The sequence below is a fragment of the Cannabis sativa genome, chromosome 7 (genome assembly GCF_029168945.1).
Source record: "Cannabis sativa cultivar Pink pepper isolate KNU-18-1 chromosome 7, ASM2916894v1, whole genome shotgun sequence".
Classification (NCBI taxonomy): domain Eukaryota; kingdom Viridiplantae; phylum Streptophyta; class Magnoliopsida; order Rosales; family Cannabaceae; genus Cannabis; species Cannabis sativa.
In genome coordinates, this window is record NC_083607.1 from 43,589,438 (window position 1) to 43,608,379 (window position 18,942).

At 37.1% G+C, this 18,942-nt stretch overlaps 34 non-coding genes and 15 pseudogenes across 34 annotated transcripts; all 49 read right to left on the reverse strand.

Annotated features, from left to right (window-relative positions):
- Nucleotides 1–77: 77 nt before the first annotated feature.
- LOC133029435 (5S ribosomal RNA) lies at nt 78–196 on the reverse strand. Its single transcript, XR_009683554.1, has one exon. It is a non-coding gene; the product is annotated as a 5S ribosomal RNA (ribosomal RNA).
- A 137-nt stretch (nt 197–333) lies between these two features.
- Nucleotides 334–452, reverse strand: LOC133029379 (5S ribosomal RNA). Its single transcript, XR_009683509.1, has one exon. It is a non-coding gene; the product is annotated as a 5S ribosomal RNA (ribosomal RNA).
- A 137-nt stretch (nt 453–589) lies between these two features.
- LOC133029656 (5S ribosomal RNA) lies at nt 590–706 on the reverse strand. The gene has a single exon (XR_009683780.1). It is a non-coding gene; the product is annotated as a 5S ribosomal RNA (ribosomal RNA).
- A 136-nt stretch (nt 707–842) lies between these two features.
- LOC133029436 (5S ribosomal RNA) lies at nt 843–961 on the reverse strand. The gene has a single exon (XR_009683555.1). It is a non-coding gene; the product is annotated as a 5S ribosomal RNA (ribosomal RNA).
- A 137-nt stretch (nt 962–1,098) lies between these two features.
- On the reverse strand, nt 1,099–1,214 carry LOC133029859 (5S ribosomal RNA; annotated as a pseudogene).
- A 138-nt stretch (nt 1,215–1,352) lies between these two features.
- Nucleotides 1,353–1,469, reverse strand: LOC133029590 (5S ribosomal RNA). Its single transcript, XR_009683714.1, has one exon. It is a non-coding gene; the product is annotated as a 5S ribosomal RNA (ribosomal RNA).
- A 136-nt stretch (nt 1,470–1,605) lies between these two features.
- Nucleotides 1,606–1,721, reverse strand: LOC133029745 (5S ribosomal RNA; annotated as a pseudogene).
- A 136-nt stretch (nt 1,722–1,857) lies between these two features.
- Nucleotides 1,858–1,977, reverse strand: LOC133029588 (5S ribosomal RNA). The gene has a single exon (XR_009683712.1). It is a non-coding gene; the product is annotated as a 5S ribosomal RNA (ribosomal RNA).
- A 137-nt stretch (nt 1,978–2,114) lies between these two features.
- On the reverse strand, nt 2,115–2,233 carry LOC133029479 (5S ribosomal RNA). The gene has a single exon (XR_009683601.1). It is a non-coding gene; the product is annotated as a 5S ribosomal RNA (ribosomal RNA).
- A 137-nt stretch (nt 2,234–2,370) lies between these two features.
- LOC133029480 (5S ribosomal RNA) lies at nt 2,371–2,489 on the reverse strand. The gene has a single exon (XR_009683602.1). It is a non-coding gene; the product is annotated as a 5S ribosomal RNA (ribosomal RNA).
- Nucleotides 2,490–2,628: 139 nt separating this feature from the next.
- On the reverse strand, nt 2,629–2,747 carry LOC133029739 (5S ribosomal RNA). The gene has a single exon (XR_009683840.1). It is a non-coding gene; the product is annotated as a 5S ribosomal RNA (ribosomal RNA).
- Nucleotides 2,748–2,891: 144 nt separating this feature from the next.
- LOC133029750 (5S ribosomal RNA) lies at nt 2,892–3,009 on the reverse strand (annotated as a pseudogene).
- Nucleotides 3,010–3,145: 136 nt separating this feature from the next.
- On the reverse strand, nt 3,146–3,261 carry LOC133029796 (5S ribosomal RNA; annotated as a pseudogene).
- Nucleotides 3,262–3,397: 136 nt separating this feature from the next.
- On the reverse strand, nt 3,398–3,514 carry LOC133029657 (5S ribosomal RNA). Its single transcript, XR_009683781.1, has one exon. It is a non-coding gene; the product is annotated as a 5S ribosomal RNA (ribosomal RNA).
- A 137-nt stretch (nt 3,515–3,651) lies between these two features.
- On the reverse strand, nt 3,652–3,767 carry LOC133029667 (5S ribosomal RNA). The gene has a single exon (XR_009683791.1). It is a non-coding gene; the product is annotated as a 5S ribosomal RNA (ribosomal RNA).
- Nucleotides 3,768–3,906: 139 nt separating this feature from the next.
- On the reverse strand, nt 3,907–4,023 carry LOC133029624 (5S ribosomal RNA). The gene has a single exon (XR_009683747.1). It is a non-coding gene; the product is annotated as a 5S ribosomal RNA (ribosomal RNA).
- A 137-nt stretch (nt 4,024–4,160) lies between these two features.
- On the reverse strand, nt 4,161–4,276 carry LOC133029860 (5S ribosomal RNA; annotated as a pseudogene).
- A 138-nt stretch (nt 4,277–4,414) lies between these two features.
- On the reverse strand, nt 4,415–4,532 carry LOC133029915 (5S ribosomal RNA; annotated as a pseudogene).
- Nucleotides 4,533–4,671: 139 nt separating this feature from the next.
- On the reverse strand, nt 4,672–4,787 carry LOC133029697 (5S ribosomal RNA). The gene has a single exon (XR_009683821.1). It is a non-coding gene; the product is annotated as a 5S ribosomal RNA (ribosomal RNA).
- A 138-nt stretch (nt 4,788–4,925) lies between these two features.
- On the reverse strand, nt 4,926–5,041 carry LOC133029698 (5S ribosomal RNA). Its single transcript, XR_009683822.1, has one exon. It is a non-coding gene; the product is annotated as a 5S ribosomal RNA (ribosomal RNA).
- A 138-nt stretch (nt 5,042–5,179) lies between these two features.
- LOC133029598 (5S ribosomal RNA) lies at nt 5,180–5,297 on the reverse strand. The gene has a single exon (XR_009683721.1). It is a non-coding gene; the product is annotated as a 5S ribosomal RNA (ribosomal RNA).
- A 139-nt stretch (nt 5,298–5,436) lies between these two features.
- Nucleotides 5,437–5,551, reverse strand: LOC133029903 (5S ribosomal RNA; annotated as a pseudogene).
- A 139-nt stretch (nt 5,552–5,690) lies between these two features.
- On the reverse strand, nt 5,691–5,806 carry LOC133029864 (5S ribosomal RNA; annotated as a pseudogene).
- Nucleotides 5,807–5,945: 139 nt separating this feature from the next.
- On the reverse strand, nt 5,946–6,061 carry LOC133029772 (5S ribosomal RNA; annotated as a pseudogene).
- Nucleotides 6,062–6,199: 138 nt separating this feature from the next.
- LOC133029862 (5S ribosomal RNA) lies at nt 6,200–6,315 on the reverse strand (annotated as a pseudogene).
- A 138-nt stretch (nt 6,316–6,453) lies between these two features.
- On the reverse strand, nt 6,454–6,571 carry LOC133029668 (5S ribosomal RNA). Its single transcript, XR_009683792.1, has one exon. It is a non-coding gene; the product is annotated as a 5S ribosomal RNA (ribosomal RNA).
- Nucleotides 6,572–6,711: 140 nt separating this feature from the next.
- LOC133029514 (5S ribosomal RNA) lies at nt 6,712–6,828 on the reverse strand. The gene has a single exon (XR_009683639.1). It is a non-coding gene; the product is annotated as a 5S ribosomal RNA (ribosomal RNA).
- Nucleotides 6,829–6,967: 139 nt separating this feature from the next.
- Nucleotides 6,968–7,083, reverse strand: LOC133029533 (5S ribosomal RNA). The gene has a single exon (XR_009683657.1). It is a non-coding gene; the product is annotated as a 5S ribosomal RNA (ribosomal RNA).
- A 140-nt stretch (nt 7,084–7,223) lies between these two features.
- Nucleotides 7,224–7,342, reverse strand: LOC133029752 (5S ribosomal RNA). Its single transcript, XR_009683842.1, has one exon. It is a non-coding gene; the product is annotated as a 5S ribosomal RNA (ribosomal RNA).
- A 139-nt stretch (nt 7,343–7,481) lies between these two features.
- Nucleotides 7,482–7,598, reverse strand: LOC133029658 (5S ribosomal RNA). Its single transcript, XR_009683782.1, has one exon. It is a non-coding gene; the product is annotated as a 5S ribosomal RNA (ribosomal RNA).
- A 137-nt stretch (nt 7,599–7,735) lies between these two features.
- LOC133029904 (5S ribosomal RNA) lies at nt 7,736–7,850 on the reverse strand (annotated as a pseudogene).
- A 136-nt stretch (nt 7,851–7,986) lies between these two features.
- LOC133029564 (5S ribosomal RNA) lies at nt 7,987–8,104 on the reverse strand. Its single transcript, XR_009683688.1, has one exon. It is a non-coding gene; the product is annotated as a 5S ribosomal RNA (ribosomal RNA).
- Nucleotides 8,105–8,245: 141 nt separating this feature from the next.
- On the reverse strand, nt 8,246–8,364 carry LOC133029764 (5S ribosomal RNA). The gene has a single exon (XR_009683843.1). It is a non-coding gene; the product is annotated as a 5S ribosomal RNA (ribosomal RNA).
- Nucleotides 8,365–8,502: 138 nt separating this feature from the next.
- LOC133029809 (5S ribosomal RNA) lies at nt 8,503–8,619 on the reverse strand (annotated as a pseudogene).
- Nucleotides 8,620–8,759: 140 nt separating this feature from the next.
- LOC133029801 (5S ribosomal RNA) lies at nt 8,760–8,875 on the reverse strand (annotated as a pseudogene).
- A 139-nt stretch (nt 8,876–9,014) lies between these two features.
- On the reverse strand, nt 9,015–9,133 carry LOC133029776 (5S ribosomal RNA). The gene has a single exon (XR_009683844.1). It is a non-coding gene; the product is annotated as a 5S ribosomal RNA (ribosomal RNA).
- A 140-nt stretch (nt 9,134–9,273) lies between these two features.
- Nucleotides 9,274–9,392, reverse strand: LOC133029889 (5S ribosomal RNA). The gene has a single exon (XR_009683856.1). It is a non-coding gene; the product is annotated as a 5S ribosomal RNA (ribosomal RNA).
- A 140-nt stretch (nt 9,393–9,532) lies between these two features.
- Nucleotides 9,533–9,639, reverse strand: LOC133029383 (5S ribosomal RNA; annotated as a pseudogene).
- A 140-nt stretch (nt 9,640–9,779) lies between these two features.
- Nucleotides 9,780–9,887, reverse strand: LOC133029381 (5S ribosomal RNA; annotated as a pseudogene).
- A 140-nt stretch (nt 9,888–10,027) lies between these two features.
- LOC133029541 (5S ribosomal RNA) lies at nt 10,028–10,147 on the reverse strand. Its single transcript, XR_009683665.1, has one exon. It is a non-coding gene; the product is annotated as a 5S ribosomal RNA (ribosomal RNA).
- A 139-nt stretch (nt 10,148–10,286) lies between these two features.
- Nucleotides 10,287–10,405, reverse strand: LOC133029401 (5S ribosomal RNA). The gene has a single exon (XR_009683524.1). It is a non-coding gene; the product is annotated as a 5S ribosomal RNA (ribosomal RNA).
- A 139-nt stretch (nt 10,406–10,544) lies between these two features.
- Nucleotides 10,545–10,663, reverse strand: LOC133029787 (5S ribosomal RNA). Its single transcript, XR_009683845.1, has one exon. It is a non-coding gene; the product is annotated as a 5S ribosomal RNA (ribosomal RNA).
- Nucleotides 10,664–10,800: 137 nt separating this feature from the next.
- LOC133029799 (5S ribosomal RNA) lies at nt 10,801–10,919 on the reverse strand. Its single transcript, XR_009683846.1, has one exon. It is a non-coding gene; the product is annotated as a 5S ribosomal RNA (ribosomal RNA).
- Nucleotides 10,920–11,059: 140 nt separating this feature from the next.
- On the reverse strand, nt 11,060–11,178 carry LOC133029437 (5S ribosomal RNA). The gene has a single exon (XR_009683556.1). It is a non-coding gene; the product is annotated as a 5S ribosomal RNA (ribosomal RNA).
- Nucleotides 11,179–11,315: 137 nt separating this feature from the next.
- LOC133029460 (5S ribosomal RNA) lies at nt 11,316–11,434 on the reverse strand. The gene has a single exon (XR_009683577.1). It is a non-coding gene; the product is annotated as a 5S ribosomal RNA (ribosomal RNA).
- A 140-nt stretch (nt 11,435–11,574) lies between these two features.
- LOC133029811 (5S ribosomal RNA) lies at nt 11,575–11,693 on the reverse strand. The gene has a single exon (XR_009683847.1). It is a non-coding gene; the product is annotated as a 5S ribosomal RNA (ribosomal RNA).
- A 136-nt stretch (nt 11,694–11,829) lies between these two features.
- On the reverse strand, nt 11,830–11,946 carry LOC133029660 (5S ribosomal RNA). Its single transcript, XR_009683783.1, has one exon. It is a non-coding gene; the product is annotated as a 5S ribosomal RNA (ribosomal RNA).
- Nucleotides 11,947–12,085: 139 nt separating this feature from the next.
- Nucleotides 12,086–12,204, reverse strand: LOC133029822 (5S ribosomal RNA). The gene has a single exon (XR_009683848.1). It is a non-coding gene; the product is annotated as a 5S ribosomal RNA (ribosomal RNA).
- Nucleotides 12,205–12,343: 139 nt separating this feature from the next.
- Nucleotides 12,344–12,462, reverse strand: LOC115698457 (5S ribosomal RNA). The gene has a single exon (XR_009683849.1). It is a non-coding gene; the product is annotated as a 5S ribosomal RNA (ribosomal RNA).
- Nucleotides 12,463–18,942: the final 6,480 nt, after the last annotated feature.

Genomic DNA, 18,942 nt, shown 5'->3' on the forward strand with positions numbered 1-18,942 from the left:
ACAAATTTCCCGATTACAATAATCATTCCGAAATTATAATAAAGAAAAAGAATTAAAATTAAAAAACAAAAAATTTAGGGGTGCAACACGAGGACTTCCTAGGAGGTCACCCATCCTAGTACTACTCTCGCCCAAGCACGCTTAACTGCGGAGTTCTGATGGGATCCGGTGCATTAGTGCTGGTATGATCGCACCCGAAATGTATTGTGCTGAATAGTCATTTATAGCGAACCCCTCTCCTCCCTCAAGCCAAGTACACAAATTTCCCGATTACAATAATCATTCCGAAATTATAATAAAGAAAAAGAATTAAAATTAAAAAAAAAAAATTTAGGGGTGCAACACGAGGACTTCCCAAGAGGTCACCCATCCTAGTACTACTCTCGCCCAAGCACGCTTAACTGCGGAGTTCTGATGGGATCCGGTGCATTAGTGCTGGTATGATCGCACCCGAAATGTATTGTGCGAATAGTCATTTATAGCGAACCCCTCTCCTCCCTCAAGCCAAGTACACAAATTTCCCGATTACAATAATCATTCCGAAATTATAATAAAGAAAAAGAATTAAAATTAAAAAACAAAAAATTTAGGGGTGCAACACGAGGACTTCCTGTGAGGTCACCCATCCTAGTACTACTCTCGCCCAAGCACGCTTAATCGCGGAGTTCGATGGGATCCGTGCATTAGTGCCGGTATGATCGCACCCGAAATGTATTGTGCGAATAGTCATTTATAGCGAACCCCTCTCCTCCCTCAAGCCAAGTACACAAATTTCCCGATTACAATAATCATTCCGAAATTATAATAAAGAAAAAGAATTAAAATTGAAAACAAAAAATTTAGGGGTGCAACACGAGGACTTCCTAGGAGGTCACCCATCCTAGTACTACTCTCGCCCAAGCACGCTTAACTGCGGAGTTCTGATGGGATCCGGTGCATTAGTGCTGGTATGATCGCACCCGAAATGTATTGTGCGGAATAGTCATTTATAGCGAACCCCTCTCCTCCCTCAAGCCAAGTACACAAATTTCCCGATTACAATAATCATTCCGAAATTATAATAAAGAAAAAGAATTAAAATTAAAAAAAAAAAATTTAGGGGTGCAACACGAGGACTTCCTGTGAGGTCACCCATCCTAGTACTACTCTCGCCCAAGCACGCTTAATCGCGAGTTCGATGGGATCCGTGCATTAGTGCCGGTATGATCGCACCCGAAATGTATTGTGCGAATAGTCATTTATAGCGAACCCCTCTCCTCCCTCAAGCCAAGTACACAAATTTCCCGATTACAATAATCATTCCGAAATTATAATAAAGAAAAAGAATTAAAATTAAAAAAACAAAAAATTTAGGGGTGCAACACGAGGACTTCCTAGGAGGTCACCCATCCTAGTACTACTCTCGCCCAAGCACGCTTAATCGCGGAGTTCGATGGGATCCGTGCATTAGTGCCGGTATGATCGCACCCGAAATGTATTGTGCGAATAGTCATTTATAGCGAACCCCTCTCCTCCCTCAAGCCAAGTACACAAATTTCCCGATTACAATAATCATTCCGAAATTATAATAAAGAAAAAGAATTAAAATTAAAAAAAAAAAATTTAGGGGTGCAACACGAGGACTTCCCAGGAGGTCACCCATCCTAGTACTACTCTCGCCCAAGCACGCTTAATCGCGAGTTCGATGGGATCCGTGCATTAGTGCCGGTATGATCGCACCCGAAATGTATTGTGCGAATAGTCATTTATAGCGAACCCCTCTCCTCCCTCAAGCCAAGTACACAAATTTCCCGATTACAATAATCATTCCGAAATTATAATAAAGAAAAAGAATTAAAATTAAAAAAAAAAAATTTAGGGGTGCAACACGAGGACTTCCTGTGAGGTCACCCATCCTAGTACTACTCTCGCCCAAGCACGCTTAATCATGCGGAGTTCGATGGGATCCGGTGCATTAGTGCTGGTATGATCGCACCCGAAATGTATTGTGCGAATAGTCATTTATAGCGAACCCCTCTCCTCCCTCAAGCCAAGTACACAAATTTCCCGATTACAATAATCATTCCGAAATTATAATAAAGAAAAAGAATTAAAATTAAAAAACAAAAAATTTAGGGGTGCAACACGAGGACTTCCTGTGAGGTCACCCATCCTAGTACTACTCTCGCCCAAGCACGCTTAACTGCGGAGTTCTGATGGGATCCCGTGCATTAGTGCTGGTATGATCGCACCCGAAATGTATTGTGCGGAATAGTCATTTATAGCGAACCCCTCTCCTCCCTCAAGCCAAGTACACAAATTTCCCGATTACAATAATCATTCCGAAATTATAATAAAGAAAAAGAATTAAAATTAAAAAATAAAAATTTAGGGGTGCAACACGAGGACTTCCTGTGAGGTCACCCATCCTAGTACTACTCTCGCCCAAGCACGCTTAACTGCGGAGTTCTGATGGGATCCCGTGCATTAGTGCTGGTATGATCGCACCCGAAATGTATTGTGCGGAATAGTCATTTATAGCGAACCCCTCTCCTCCCTCAAGCCAAGTACACAAATTTCCCGATTACAATAATCATTCCGAAATTATAATAAAGAAAAAGAATTAAAATTAAAAAAACAAAAAATTTAGGGGTGCAACACGAGGACTTCCCAGGAGGTCACCCATCCTAGTACTACTCTCGCCCAAGCACGCTTAACTGCGGAGTTCTGATGGGATCCGGTGCATTAGTGCTGGTATGATCGCACCCGAAATGTATTGTGCGGAATAGTCATTTATAGCGAACCCCTCTCCTCCCTCAAGCCAAGTACACAAATTTCCCGATTACAATAATCAATAATCCGAAATTATAATAAAGGAAAAGAATTAAAATTAAAAAAAAACAAAAAATTTAGGGGTGCAACACGAGGACTTCCTGTGAGGTCACCCATCCTAGTACTACTCTCGCCCAAGCACGCTTAATCGGCGAGTTCGATGGGATCCGGTGCATTAGTGCTGGTATGATCGCACCCGAAATGTATTGTGCGAATAGTCATTTATAGCGAACCCCTCTCCTCCCTCAAGCCAAGTACACAAATTTCCCGATTACAATAATCATTCCGAAATTATAATAAAGAAAAAGAATTAAAATTAAAAAACAAAAATTTAGGGGTGCAACACGAGGACTTCCCAGTAGGTCACCCATCCTAGTACTACTCTCGCCCAAGCACGCTTAATCGCGAGTTCGATGGGATCCGTGCATTAGTGCTGGTATGATCGCACCCGAAATGTATTGTGCGAATAGTCATTTATAGCGAACCCCTCTCCTCCCTCAAGCCAAGTACACAAATTTCCCGATTACAATAATCATTCCGAAATTATAATAAAGAAAAAGAATTAAAATTAAAAACAAAAAATTTAGGGGTGCAACACGAGGACTTCCTGTGAGGTCACCCATCCTAGTACTACTCTCGCCCAAGCACGCTTAATCGCGGAGTTCGATGGGATCCGTGCATTAGTGCCGGTATGATCGCACCCGAAATGTATTGTGCGAATAGTCATTTATAGCGAACCCCTCTCCTCCCTCAAGCCAAGTACACAAATTTCCCGATTACAATAATCATTCCGAAATTATAATAAAGAAAAAGAATTAAAATTAAAAAACAAAAAATTTAGGGGTGCAACACGAGGACTTCCCAGAGGTCACCCATCCTAGTACTACTCTCGCCCAAGCACGCTTAACTCGCGAGTTCGATGGGATCCGTGCATTAGTGCTGGTATGATCGCACCCGAAATGTATTGTGCGGAATAGTCATTTATAGCGAACCTCTCTCCTCCCTCAAGCCAAGTACACAAATTTCCCGATTACAATAATCATTCCGAAATTATAATAAAGAAAAAGAATTAAAATTAAAAAAACAAAAAATTTAGGGGTGCAACACGAGGACTTCCTGTGAGGTCACCCATCCTAGTACTACTCTCGCCCAAGCACGCTTAACTCGCGAGTTCGATGGGATCCGTGCATTAGTGCCGGTATGATCGCACCCGAAATGTATTGTGCGAATAGTCATTTATAGCGAACCCCTCTCCTCCCTCAAGCCAAGTACACAAATTTCCCGATTACAATAATCATTCCGAAATTATAATAAAGAAAAAGAATTAAAATTAAAAAACAAAAAATTTAGGGGTGCAACACGAGGACTTCCTGTGAGGTCACCCATCCTAGTACTACTCTCGCCCAAGCACGCTTAATCGCGAGTTCGATGGGATCCGTGCATTAGTGCCGGTATGATCGCACCCGAAATGTATTGTGCGAATAGTCATTTATAGCGAACCCCTCTCCTCCCTCAAGCCAAGTACACAAATTTCCCGATTACAATAATCATTCCGAAATTATAATAAAGAAAAAGAATTAAAATTAAAAAACAAAAAATTTAGTGGGTGCAACACGAGGACTTCCTGTGAGGTCACCCATCCTAGTACTACTCTCGCCCAAGCACGCTTAATCGCATGAGTTCGATGGGATCCGTGCATTAGTGCCGGTATGATCGCACCCGAAATGTATTGTGCGAATAGTCATTTATAGCGAACCCCTCTCCTCCCTCAAGCCAAGTACACAAATTTCCCGATTACAATAATCATTCCGAAATTATAATAAAGAAAAAGAATTAAAATTAAAAAAAACAAAAAATTTAGGGGTGCAACACGAGGACTTCCCAGAGGTCACCCATCCTAGTACTACTCTCGCCCAAGCACGCTTAACTCGCGAGTTCGATGGGATCCGTGCATTAGTGCCGGTATGATCGCACCCGAAATGTATTGTGCAGAATAGTCATTTATAGCGAACCCCTCTCCTCCCTCAAGCCAAGTACACAAATTTCCCGATTACAATAATCATTCCGAAATTATAATAAAGAAAAAGAATTAAAATTAAAAAACAAAAAATTTAGGGGTGCAACACGAGGACTTCCCAGAGGTCACCCATCCTAGTACTACTCTCGCCCAAGCACGCTTAACTCGCGAGTTCGATGGGATCCGTGCATTAGTGCCGGTATGATCGCACCCGAAATGTATTGTGCAGAATAGTCATTTATAGCGAACCCCTCTCCTCCCTCAAGCCAAGTACACAAATTTCCCGATTACAATAATCATTCCGAAATTATAATAAAGAAAAAGAATTAAAATTAGAAAACAAAAAATTTAGGGGTGCAACACGAGGACTTCCCAGAGGTCACCCATCCTAGTACTACTCTCGCCCAAGCACGCTTAATCGGCGAGTTCTGATGGGATCCGGTGCATTAGTGCTGGTATGATCGCACCCGAAATGTATTGTGCGAATAGTCATTTATAGCGAACCCCTCTCCTCCCTCAAGCCAAGTACACAAATTTCCCGATTACAATAATCATTCCGAAATTATAATAAAGAAAAAGAATTAAAATTAAAAAAAACAAAAAATTTAGGGGTGCAACACGAGGACTTCCCAGAGGTCACCCATCCTAGTACTACTCTCGCCCAAGCACGCTTAATCGCGAGTTCGATGGGATCCGTGCATTAGTGCCGGTATGATCGCACCCGAAATGTATTGTGCGAATAGTCATTTATAGCGAACCCCTCTCCTCCCTCAAGCCAAGTACACAAATTTCCCGATTACAATAATCATTCCGAAATTATAATAAAGAAAAAGAATTAAAATTAAAAAAAACAAAAAATTTAGGGGTGCAACACGAGGACTTCCCAGAGGTCACCCATCCTAGTACTACTCTCGCCCAAGCACGCTTAATCGGCGAGTTCGATGGGATCCGTGCATTAGTGCCGGTATGATCGCACCCGAAATGTATTGTGCGAATAGTCATTTATAGCGAACCCCTCTCCTCCCTCAAGCCAAGTACACAAATTTCCCGATTACAATAATCATTCCGAAATTATAATAAAGAAAAAGAATTAAAATTAAAAAAAAACAAAAATTTAGGGGTGCAACACGAGGACTTCCCAGAGGTCACCCATCCTAGTACTACTCTCGCCCAAGCACGCTTAACTCGCGAGTTCGATGGGATCCGTGCATTAGTGCTGGTATGATAGCACCCGAAATGTATTGTGCGTAATAGTCATTTATAGCGAACCCCTCTCCTCCCTCAAGCCAAGTACACAAATTTCCCGATTACAATAATCATTCCGAAATTATAATAAAGAAAAAGAATTAAAATTAAAAAACAAAAAATTTAGGGGTGCAACACGAGGACTTCCCAGAGGTCACCCATCCTAGTACTACTCTCGCCCAAGCACGCTTAATCGGCGAGTTCGATGGGATCCGTGCATTAGTGCTGGTATGATCGCACCCGAAATGTATTGTGCAGAATAGTCATTTATAGCGAACCCCTCTCCTCCCTCAAGCCAAGTACACAAATTTCCCGATTACAATAATCATTCCGAAATTATAATAAAGAAAAAGAATTAAAATTAAAAAACAAAAAATTTAGGGGTGCAACACGAGGACTTCCCAGAGGTCACCCATCCTAGTACTACTCTCGCCCAAGCACGCTTAACTCGGCGGAGTTCGATGGGATCCGTGCATTAGTGCTGGTATGATCGCACCCAAAATGTATTGTGCGGAATAGTCATTTATAGCGAACCCCTCTCCTCCCTCAAGCCAAGTACACAAATTTCCCGATTACAATAATCATTCCGAAATTATAATAAAGAAAAAGAATTAAAATTAAAAAAAAAAAAAAATTTAGGGGTGCAACACGAGGACTTCCCAGGAGGTCACCCATCCTAGTACTACTCTCGCCCAAGCACGCTTAACTGCGGAGTTCGATGGGATCCGTGCATTAGTGCCGGTATGATCGCACCCGAAATGTATTGTGCAGAATAGTCATTTATAGCGAACCCCTCTCCTCCCTCAAGCCAAGTACACAAATTTCCCGATTACAATAATCATTCCGAAATTATAATAAAGAAAAAGAATTAAAATTAAAAAAGAAAAAAATTTAGGGGTGCAACACGAGGACTTCCCAGAGGTCACCCATCCTAGTACTACTCTCGCCCAAGCACGCTTAACTGCGGAGTTCGATGGGATCCGTGCATTAGTGCCGGTATGATCGCACCCGAAATGTATTGTGCGAATAGTCATTTATAGCGAACCCCTCTCCTCCCTCAAGCCAAGTACACAAATTTCCCGATTACAATAATCATTCCGAAATTATAATAAAGAAAAAGAATTAAAATTAAAAAAAAACAAAAAATTTAGGGGTGCAACACGAGGACTTCCCAGGAGGTCACCCATCCTAGTACTACTCTCGCCCAAGCACGCTTAACTGCGGAGTTCTGATGGGATCCGGTGCATTAGTGCTGGTATGATCGCACCCGAAATGTATTGTGCGGAATAGTCATTTATAGCGAACCCCTCTCCTCCCTCAAGCCAAGTACACAAATTTCCCGATTACAATAATCATTCCGAAATTATAATAAAGAAAAAGAATTAAAATTAAAAAAACAAAAAATTTAGGGGTGCAACACGAGGACTTCCTGTGAGGTCACCCATCCTAGTACTACTCTCGCCCAAGCACGCTTAATCGCGGAGTTCGATGGGATCCGTGCATTAGTGCCGGTATGATCGCACCCGAAATGTATTGTGCGAATAGTCATTTATAGCGAACCCCTCTCCTCCCTCAAGCCAAGTACACAAATTTCCCGATTACAATAATCATTCCGAAATTATAATAAAGAAAAAGAATTAAAATTAAAAAACAAAAAATTTAGGGGTGCAACACGAGGACTTCCCAGAGGTCACCCATCCTAGTACTACTCTCGCCCAAGCACGCTTAATCGCGAGTTCGATGGGATCCGTGCATTAGTGCCGGTATGATCGCACCCGAAATGTATTGTGCGAATAGTCATTTATAGCGAACCCCTCTCCTCCCTCAAGCCAAGTACACAAATTTCCCGATTACAATAATCATTCCGAAATTATAATAAAGAAAAAGAATTAAAATTAAAAACAAAAAATTTAGGGGTGCAACACGAGGACTTCCTGTGAGGTCACCCATCCTAGTACTACTCTCGCCCAAGCACGCTTAACTCGCGGAGTTCGATGGGATCCGTGCATTAGTGCTGGTATGATCGCACCCGAAATGTATTGTGCGGAATAGTCATTTATAGCGAACCCCTCTCCTCCCTCAAGCCAAGTACACAAATTTCCCGATTACAATAATCATTCCGAAATTATAATAAAGAAAAAGAATTAAAATTAAAAAAAAACAAAAAATTTAGGGGTGCAACACGAGGACTTCCCAGGAGGTCACCCATCCTAGTACTACTCTCGCCCAAGCACGCTTAACTGCGGAGTTCTGATGGGATCCGGTGCATTAGTGCTGGTATGATCGCACCCGAAATGTATTGTGCGGAATAGTCATTTATAGCGAACCCCTCTCCTCCCTCAAGCCAAGTACACAAATTTCCCGATTACAATAATCATTCCGAAATTATAATAAAGAAAAAGAATTAAAATTAAAAAACAAAAAATTTAGGGGTGCAACACGAGGACTTCCTGTGAGGTCACCCATCCTAGTACTACTCTCGCCCAAGCACGCTTAATCGGCGAGTTCGATGGGATCCGTGCATTAGTGCTGGTATGATCGCACCCGAAATGTATTGTGCGGAATAGTCATTTATAGCGAACCCCTCTCCTCCCTCAAGCCAAGTACACAAATTTCCCGATTACAATAATCATTCCGAAATTATAATAAAGAAAAAGAATTAAAATTAAAAAAAAAAAAAAATTTAGGGGTGCAACACGAGGACTTCCCAGAGGTCACCCATCCTAGTACTACTCTCGCCCAAGCACGCTTAATCGCGAGTTCGATGGGATCCGGTGCATTAGTGCTGGTATGATCGCACCCGAAATGTATTGTGCGGAATAGTCATTTATAGCGAACCCCTCTCCTCCCTCAAGCCAAGTACACAAATTTCCCGATTACAATAATCATTCCGAAATTATAATAAAGAAAAAGAATTAAAATTAAAAAAACAAAAAATTTAGGGGTGCAACACGAGGACTTCCCAGGAGGTCACCCATCCTAGTACTACTCTCGCCCAAGCACGCTTAACTGCGGAGTTCTGATGGGATCCGGTGCATTAGTGCTGGTATGATCGCACCCGAAATGTATTGTGCGGAATAGTCATTTATAGCGAACCCCTCTCCTCCCTCAAGCCAAGTACACAAATTTCCCGATTACAATAATCATTCCGAAATTATAATAAAGAAAAAGAATTAAAATTAAAAAAAACAAAAAATTTAGGGGTGCAACACGAGGACTTCCCATGAGGTCACCCATCCTAGTACTACTCTCGCCCAAGCACGCTTAACTGCGGAGTTCTGATGGGATCCGGTGCATTAGTGCTGGTATGATCGCACCCGAAATGTATTGTGCGGAATAGTCATTTATAGCGAACCCCTCTCCTCCCTCAAGCCAAGTACACAAATTTCCCGATTACAATAATCATTCCGAAATTATAATAAAGAAAAAGAATTAAAATTAAAAAAAACAAAAAATTTAGGGGTGCAACACGAGGACTTCCCAGGAGGTCACCCATCCTAGTACTACTCTCGCCCAAGCACGGTTCTGATGGGATCCGGTGCATTAGTGCTGGTATGATCGCACCCGAAATGTATTGTGCGGAATAGTCATTTATAGCGAACCCCTCTCCTCCCTCAAGCCAAGTACACAAATTTCCCGATTACAATAATCATTCCGAAATTATAATAAAGAAAAAGAATTAAAATTAAAAAAAACAAAAAATTTAGGGGTGCAACACGAGGACTTCCCAGGAGGTCACCCATCCTAGTACTACTCTCGCCCAAGCACGCGTTCTGATGGGATCCGGTGCATTAGTGCTGGTATGATCGCACCCGAAATGTATTGTGCGGAATAGTCATTTATAGCGAACCCCTCTCCTCCCTCAAGCCAAGTACACAAATTTCCCGATTACAATAATCATTCCGAAATTATAATAAAGAAAAAGAATTAAAATTAAAAAAAACAAAAAATTTAGGGGTGCAACACGAGGACTTCCCAGGAGGTCACCCATCCTAGTACTACTCTCGCCCAAGCACGCTTAATCCGGCGAGTTCAGATGGGATCCGGTGCATTAGTGCTGGTATGATCGCACCCGAAATGTATTGTGCGGAATAGTCATTTATAGCGAACCCCTCTCCTCCCTCAAGCCAAGTACACAAATTTCCCGATTACAATAATCATTCCGAAATTATAATAAAGAAAAAGAATTAAAATTAAAAAAACAAAAAATTTAGGGGTGCAACACGAGGACTTCCCAGAAGGTCACCCATCCTAGTACTACTCTCGCCCAAGCACGCTTAACTGCGGAGTTCTGATGGGATCCGGTGCATTAGTGCTGGTATGATCGCACCCGAAATGTATTGTGCGGAATAGTCATTTATAGCGAACCCCTCTCCTCCCTCAAGCCAAGTACACAAATTTCCCGATTACAATAATCATTCCGAAATTATAATAAAGAAAAAGAATTAAAATTAAAAAAACAAAAAATTTAGGGGTGCAACACGAGGACTTCCCAGGAGGTCACCCATCCTAGTACTACTCTCGCCCAAGCACGCTTAACTGCGGAGTTCTGATGGGATCCGGTGCATTAGTGCTGGTATGATCGCACCCGAAATGTATTGTGCGAATAGTCATTTATAGCGAACCCCTCTCCTCCCTCAAGCCAAGTACACAAATTTCCCGATTACAATAATCATTCCGAAATTATAATAAAGAAAAAGAATTAAAATTAAAAAACAAAAAATTTAGGGGTGCAACACGAGGACTTCCCAGGAGGTCACCCATCCTAGTACTACTCTCGCCCAAGCACGCTTAACTGCGGAGTTCTGATGGGATCCGGTGCATTAGTGCTGGTATGATCGCACCCGAAATGTATTGTGCGGAATAGTCATTTATAGCGAACCCCTCTCCTCCCTCAAGCCAAGTACACAAATTTCCCGATTACAATAATCATTCCGAAATTATAATAAAGAAAAAGAATTAAAATTAAAAAAAACAAAAAATTTAGGGGTGCAACACGAGGACTTCCTAGGAGGTCACCCATCCTAGTACTACTCTCGCCCAAGCACGCTTAACTGCGGAGTTCTGATGGGATCCGGTGCATTAGTGCTGGTATGATCGCACCCGAAATGTATTGTGCGAATAGTCATTTATAGCGAACCCCTCTCCTCCCTCAAGCCAAGTACACAAATTTCCCGATTACAATAATCATTCCGAAATTATAATAAAGAAAAAGAATTAAAATTAAAAAACAAAAAATTTAGGGGTGCAACACGAGGACTTCCCAGAAGGTCACCCATCCTAGTACTACTCTCGCCCAAGCACGCTTAACTGCGGAGTTCTGATGGGATCCCGTGCATTAGTGCTGGTATGATCGCACCCGAAATGTATTGTGCGGAATAGTCATTTATAGCGAACCCCTCTCCTCCCTCAAGCCAAGTACACAAATTTCCCGATTACAATAATCATTCCGAAATTATAATAAAGAAAAAGAATTAAAATTAAAAAAAACAAAAAATTTAGGGGTGCAACACGAGGACTTCCCAGGAGGTCACCCATCCTAGTACTACTCTCGCCCAAGCACGCTTAACTGCGGAGTTCTGATGGGATCCGGTGCATTAGTGCTGGTATGATCGCACCCGAAATGTATTGTGCGAATAGTCATTTATAGCGAACCCCTCTCCTCCCTCAAGCCAAGTACACAAATTTCCCGATTACAATAATCATTCCGAAATTATAATAAAGAAAAAGAATTAAAATTAAAAAAAAAAAATTTAGGGGTGCAACACGAGGACTTCCTGTGAGGTCACCCATCCTAGTACTACTCTCGCCCAAGCACGCTTAATCGCGGAGTTCGATGGGATCCGTGCATTAGTGCCGGTATGATCGCACCCGAAATGTATTGTGCGAATAGTCATTTATAGCGAACCCCTCTCCTCCCTCAAGCCAAGTACACAAATTTCCCGATTACAATAATCATTCCGAAATTATAATAAAGAAAAAGAATTAAAATTAAAAAAAACAAAAAATTTAGGGGTGCAACACGAGGACTTCCCAGGAGGTCACCCATCCTAGTACTACTCTCGCCCAAGCACGCTTAACTGCGGAGTTCTGATGGGATCCGGTGCATTAGTGCTGGTATGATCGCACCCGAAATGTATTGTGCGGAATAGTCATTTATAGCGAACCCCTCTCCTCCCTCAAGCCAAGTACACAAATTTCCCGATTACAATAATCATTCCGAAATTATAATAAAGAAAAAGAATTAAAATTAAAAAAACAAAAAATTTAGGGGTGCAACACGAGGACTTCCCAGGAGGTCACCCATCCTAGTACTACTCTCGCCCAAGCACGCTTAACTGCGGAGTTCTGATGGGATCCGGTGCATTAGTGCTGGTATGATCGCACCCGAAATGTATTGTGCGGAATAGTCATTTATAGCGAACCCCTCTCCTCCCTCAAGCCAAGTACACAAATTTCCCGATTAAAATTAAAAAAATAAAAAATTTGGGAACCCCTTTCCTCCCTCAATAAAAGGGATATGGTGATTTGAACCATGACAAAAATATTATATTATTGAGTACTTACCACTATCTAAAGTATATATTATATTTTTATATTGTTGAGGGATAAGAGTAAATTTTATTAAGTGCTAAGAATATGTATAGTAGGCTAAAAAAATACAGAAAGTAGTCTATTGAGATTCGAACTTGTGACCAAAAATATATATTGATAAATTCTTACCATTATACCAAAAGACTATTTTTGTATAAATTAGCTTTCGTGATTTAATTTAAATATAAGAATAGATATAAAAGGAAATTAGTATTGCGCATTTTATTGTAGTAGAAATAACAAATACATCATAAACTTCGATTCTAATACTTAACATAAAAATTTTATTAAGTTATTTTAAGTAAAACAACAAAATAAAACACAAACAATTTAGTGAAAGGGGTGCATAACATGAATTTAGTATACAAAATAGCGTTTTTAAGAAAAATTGGTTGGCCAAACCGCCGTTGGCTGTTTGGGATGCGTAGAACGCGGAAAAATACCCAAGTTCAAAAAAAAAATCGCTTTAAACGGATAACCAGATCAAAAGTTATTGATGTTCAAAGTTTTTAAAAAACTTTATGCATAGTTTTGGTCTTTCTCTTATTTTATCCATTCATTTTGTACCTACACTTATTGTTTCAATGTATTAGTCTCGAAAAATTATATTTTCAATGTATTAGTCTCGAAAAATTATATGAAAATGAGTGGTCACATTACATAATTGGTTAACAAATGAAAAAAATTATGCCATTTCAAACCTATTAACTACCCTCTACTCAACTTAGTTTTCTGCACCCCATAATTTTGTTCTTTCTCTTATTTTTTCCATTCTTTTTCTCATCATTTCATTGCATATAATTTGTTTTTTTTATTCTATTAAAATTTGAGTACAAAGTTCATTTACACATCATCAATCGGTATGAGGTATGTTCCTTTTATAAGATTTTTTTTTTAATATTTAGATAATCCTTAAATAATTAAAGTAATTTTAGAATAATATTAGTGTAATACATTTGCTTACAGTAAATTTTTTCTTAAAAAAACAATAAAATATAACTTAAAAACATAACAATTTTTTTTTAAAAATAATACAAATATACTAAAAAAAAAAAACAACTCATATTATAAAATTTAAATGTAAAATAATATTAAATCACTTAAACATTAAAATATTACACATTATTTATTATTCAATATACTAATTATTATTTAAATATTAACTTAAAAAATTATAAAAGTGATACTAAAATACTAAAAATACAAACACATATTATAAAATATAAAATATTAATTAAAAGATAGCTAATATACAAACACTTAGAGCAATATAAATTTGTATTTATTTAACTTTTTAATTAATTTTTTATTTATGCTTTAATTTAATTATATTAATAATTGTAGAAAATAGTGAATTAAATTGTGTATGTATTTCGTAGAATAGTACATATTTATATACAAAGCTAGGAAATAGCAAACTACTAAAATACAATTTTGCATAGATGTTATTCATGCCCAGCGTGTTAAAAAGATAATCAACTTGCATCCCATTCAAAGCCTTTGTAAACATATCTCATAGTTGTTCTCCGGTCTTCACATATCTTGTGGAGATCAGACCTTGTTGAATTTTCTCACCAACAAAATGACAATCAATCTCAATGTGCTTAGTTTGCTCGTGGAACACGGGATTTGAGGCAATATGAAGAGCAGCTTCATTATCACACCACAATTTTGCTAGAATAGAAGTCTTAAACCCGAATTCAGTCAAAAGCTGATAAATCCATATTACCTCACACACAGACTGTGCCATAGCTGTATATTCTAATTCAGCACTAGATCTAGATACAAAATTTTGTTTCTTACTCTTTCAAGAGACCAGATTGCCCCAACCACATACACAATATCTTGAAGTGGATCGTCTATCTACCTTGGAGCTTGCCCAATCTGCGTCAGAGAAACACTTAATCTGGATATGTCCATGATCCTTGTAAATTATACCTCGTCCTGGTGCTCCTTTCAAGTAACATTAAATTTGCTCTAGTGTTGCCCAATGATGAATTATTGGAGAAGACATGAATTGACTAATGACACTAATCAGGAATGTAATATCTAGACGAGTCACAATTAGATAATTAAACTTTCCAACCAATCTGCGATATTTCTCAGGATCTTCAAATGGTTCTCCATCACGTGTAACATGCACAATTGGATTCATTGGAGCATTACAAGATTTTGCTCCCAACTTTCCTGTCTCTGTTAACAAATCAAGTACATACTTTCTTTCAGAAAGAAAAATACCTTGTTAACTCTGAGTAACTTCAATACCCAAAAAATACTTGAGCTCCCCTAAATCTTTCGTGTCAAACTTGGTATGAATGAAAGACTTAAGGGATGACATGTCTTCAATATCATTTCCAGTAATAACGATGTCATCAACATACACCACTAACAAAATGATACTAGCAGTTGATCTTTTATAAAATACAGAATGATCTGACTTATTTTTCAACAAACCAAATTTCTCAACAGCCTGACTAACTTTACCAAACCAAGCACGAGGGCTTTGTTTCAATCCATATAAAGATTTGTGAAGACGACAAACTCGCCCTAACTCCCCCTGAGCAACAAACCCAGGAGGTTGCTCCTTATATACTTCTTCCTTAAGATTTGCATAAACAAAAGCATTTTTAATATCAAGCTGATGCAAAGGCCAATCATGGTTCAATTGTCAATAGTGTATGACCTAGTAACATGATAGGGTCCATCCAAATCTGTGTGCCTGTGTGAGCCTATCTGTTTATTTTATTATAGATGCATATAGGTTGTTGCTAAATAACCTGATAGATTTTATTTAGGTCCAATTAGTTTTTGGGCCTATTCAATTAATAACAGTTATTTATTTTAAGGTTAAATTCCTCTCTTTTGGGCCTTGTGTGAGAGTTGGGGGCCAATAGAAGTGGGTACGACATACTGAACCCAGCTCCCCCTCACATGAACTACCCCAATTGTGAAGGCCTATTTTCCTGATTTGAATAACTGTGCTAGGTTAATTAAATTAGTTTAACCTAATGAAATTGATTAGCAACATAATTAACTTTTAAAATATATGAAATTTATTTTCATTTTAATATTTTAAAGTTAATTTTAAGAAAAACACTCTTAGTTTTTACATATTATTTCTAGATAAACTATTCATATTTTCCTTGTATTTAATTAAATAAAGAATTTTAACTAACTATATTCTTTCTGAAGCTTATTTATTAAATATTCCTATTTAAGTTATAAATTAGTTATTTTAACTGATTTTTCTCATCTAACTTAAATTGAAATATTTTTTGAATTTAAAATTAAGTTGAGGAATTCTAGGAATTGGTTATTGAAGATTCTTGAGATATTTTTTAAGTTAGTTTTAAACATAAAATGGAATATTTTTCAAATTAAGTGGTTACAACTTAATTTTTGATATTTAATTGAATTAAAATTTGAAAATATTTAAGTTTTTAGATTCTTTCTATAACAACTTAAATTAGATATTTTTCAATTTTTTTTTGAAAATATACTTAGTTGAAATGAGATATTTTCTAGATAGTTATTTCTAGACTACTTATTATTTTTAATATTAAATAGAAAAATATTATACATTGCGAAATTAATTATTTTATAATTAATTTAGGTACAATTCAAGTTAAGAATATTTTTTTCCTAGTATTAAACTAGAGATTAATAATTAAGCCTTCTCTACACTTAATTATTTATTTCTTGAATTTAATACATTTAATTAAATTGAAAAATTAAATATCTAAGTTGATTTTCATCATAATACTTAAATATTTTTTTTTCATCACACTTAATTAAATAGAAAATTATTTTAAGTTGAAATTTATTTTTACAACTTAAATTTAAATAATTTTCAAAATATATTTTATTTATTTTATTAATCAATTTCAAAATTGCATTTAATTATGCAAGATGATTTTGAATTTATCATGAAAAATAGATTAAAGTTGTAAATTAATTATTTATTTTAATTAATTTTTGAACCAACTTAAATCAATGATTTTTTCATTTAATGATTAATTTAGAATAAATGAACTAAAATATATTATTAGAAATTGAATTAATTAGTCAAAATAAAATCTGGATAGATAATATTTTGCTTGAAGTATTTTTTCTAGTAATTATTATTTAAGTATTTCGAAAATAGTATAGTATTATACTTTCTTTTTTTCAAAATACAATAAATATATTCTTATGAAAATTTAAATTTGAGTTGCAAATTAATTTAAATTAATACAACTTAAATTAAATAATTTTCTTAATATTTATTGAAAAATTAATACTAAGATGGAAATAATTCAATTTATTTTCATAACCATCTAAGTATAATTTTATAAATAATAAATTAAATTCTATTTAGAGTTTTATTCTAAATTTGATATTTAATGAATATATATTATAAATAATAAAAGAAAATACATTTTAAATAATGCGCTTTATTATTATTAAGATATTCGATCTCCATTGTTGGTTTTACATAGCTTTTGTTTTAGTGAGTAATCCTCCCTAATAGAGGAACGTTCATTAGCAAGTTAGCACCGTTTAATCTCGAAAGATAAGTATATTTGTAAGTGTTTTATATGGTATTGATCACCGTAATGCTGGCGACTGTATTTGACTTACAAAATATGAAACAATGGTAGAAGCTCATAAGATAGAATAGCCTTGACTCTCGCCTAAACGGGACAACGCTGGATTCCAATCTTGATCGAATAAAAGGTTGCTAGAATATTCATTATTTCAGATGAGCTGACAACTCTATTCAATGGATGGTAGCTTTGACTCAACGGGACACTGATATCAGTTTGTTGAAAACCTTGGAAATTATTTAGGATTGTATTTTTTAGTATTTTCTCTTATCATTCCTACTTGCTATGTGCTTATAATTTTTGAATTGGATTTTGTATTAAACCATAATTGATTTCTATTTATTATTTTGTAGTATCCTGTATAGCCATGTCAAATCCCATGTTATCACTCTTGACTGAAAATAAGCTAAATGGATCTAACTTCCCAAAATGGAATGAGATTATTAATATTGCTCTCATAGGTGAAAGTGCCCTGTTTGTGTTAACTGAGCCGTCTCCTCAACAGCCGGGTGACAATGCAACCAAAGCTGTTAAAGAAAAATTCGAGCGTTGGCAGAATGCTAACAATAAAGCTCGATACTTCATGCTTTCCAGCATGGTTGACACCTTAAAAACAAGGTTTGCAAAAATTGACACGGCTGCAGAAATTATGACGCAGTTAACTGAGCTATTCGGTATGGCATCTATTCAGTCTCGCTTTGACGCGACTAAGAATACATTAATGCACGGATGGAACCCCATCAGAATGTGCGTGATCACGTTCTCCTAATGGCAAGTTATTTCCAGGAAGCCCAGAATCATTGTGCTGAAATGGATCACACTACTCAAGTAAGCCTTATCTTGAATAGTCTAACTCCAGCTTTTCTGCCCTATACATCAAATTATGTCATGAATAAAAAGGAGATAGACTTTCATGCGTTAGTCAATGACCTTCAGACATATGAAAATTTGATTGGAGGACCCAAGAAGAAAGGGAGTAAACCTCATAATTCTGGAAATGGTAATGTGACGATAAAACCTGAGGCACATGTAGCCTCTACTTCAAGACCCAAGACAAAGAAGAAGTGGAAAAATACCAAGAAGCGAGCCAAAGCTGTGAAAATAGTTCAAAACAAAAAGGCTGTTGCTACTGGTGATGCACTAAAAGGAAAGTGTTTCTACTGCAATGAGAAAGGCCATTGGAAACCCCAATGTCCTAAACTTCTTGCAAAGAAACAAGGTATTTCTTTCTATAAACTGATGAGTTTTAGTGAATTATTATCCAATTGGATTATTGATTATGGACTAACTTTGTTTATTTGTTTTTCTTCTTATTACAACCCAAGCTGCTTGAACTCAGATGCTATCTTAGTGAGTTGGATCGGAAAGCTGGACAAAGGGATGAAGATCGTCCATGATAAAGATGAAGCTCATTTATTTATTTATTTATTTTTGAATTAATTGTTTTAGTTTAAAAACAATTTGGATTCCGAATTTTAGTTTGGGATTTTTATTCCCTGTTTTTCTCATAATGTTGTAATACATTTTTTTTTATTAATAATATGTTTTTCTTTTACAAATAAATTGCAATTATGAGAATGAGCTTCATCTACTTTATCTTAAACCACAATTACCAATTAGATTTATGTTTGCATGGATTTTGCATGCTTATGGTTTAATATGTTTAATTCATATATGCACAAAATCTGT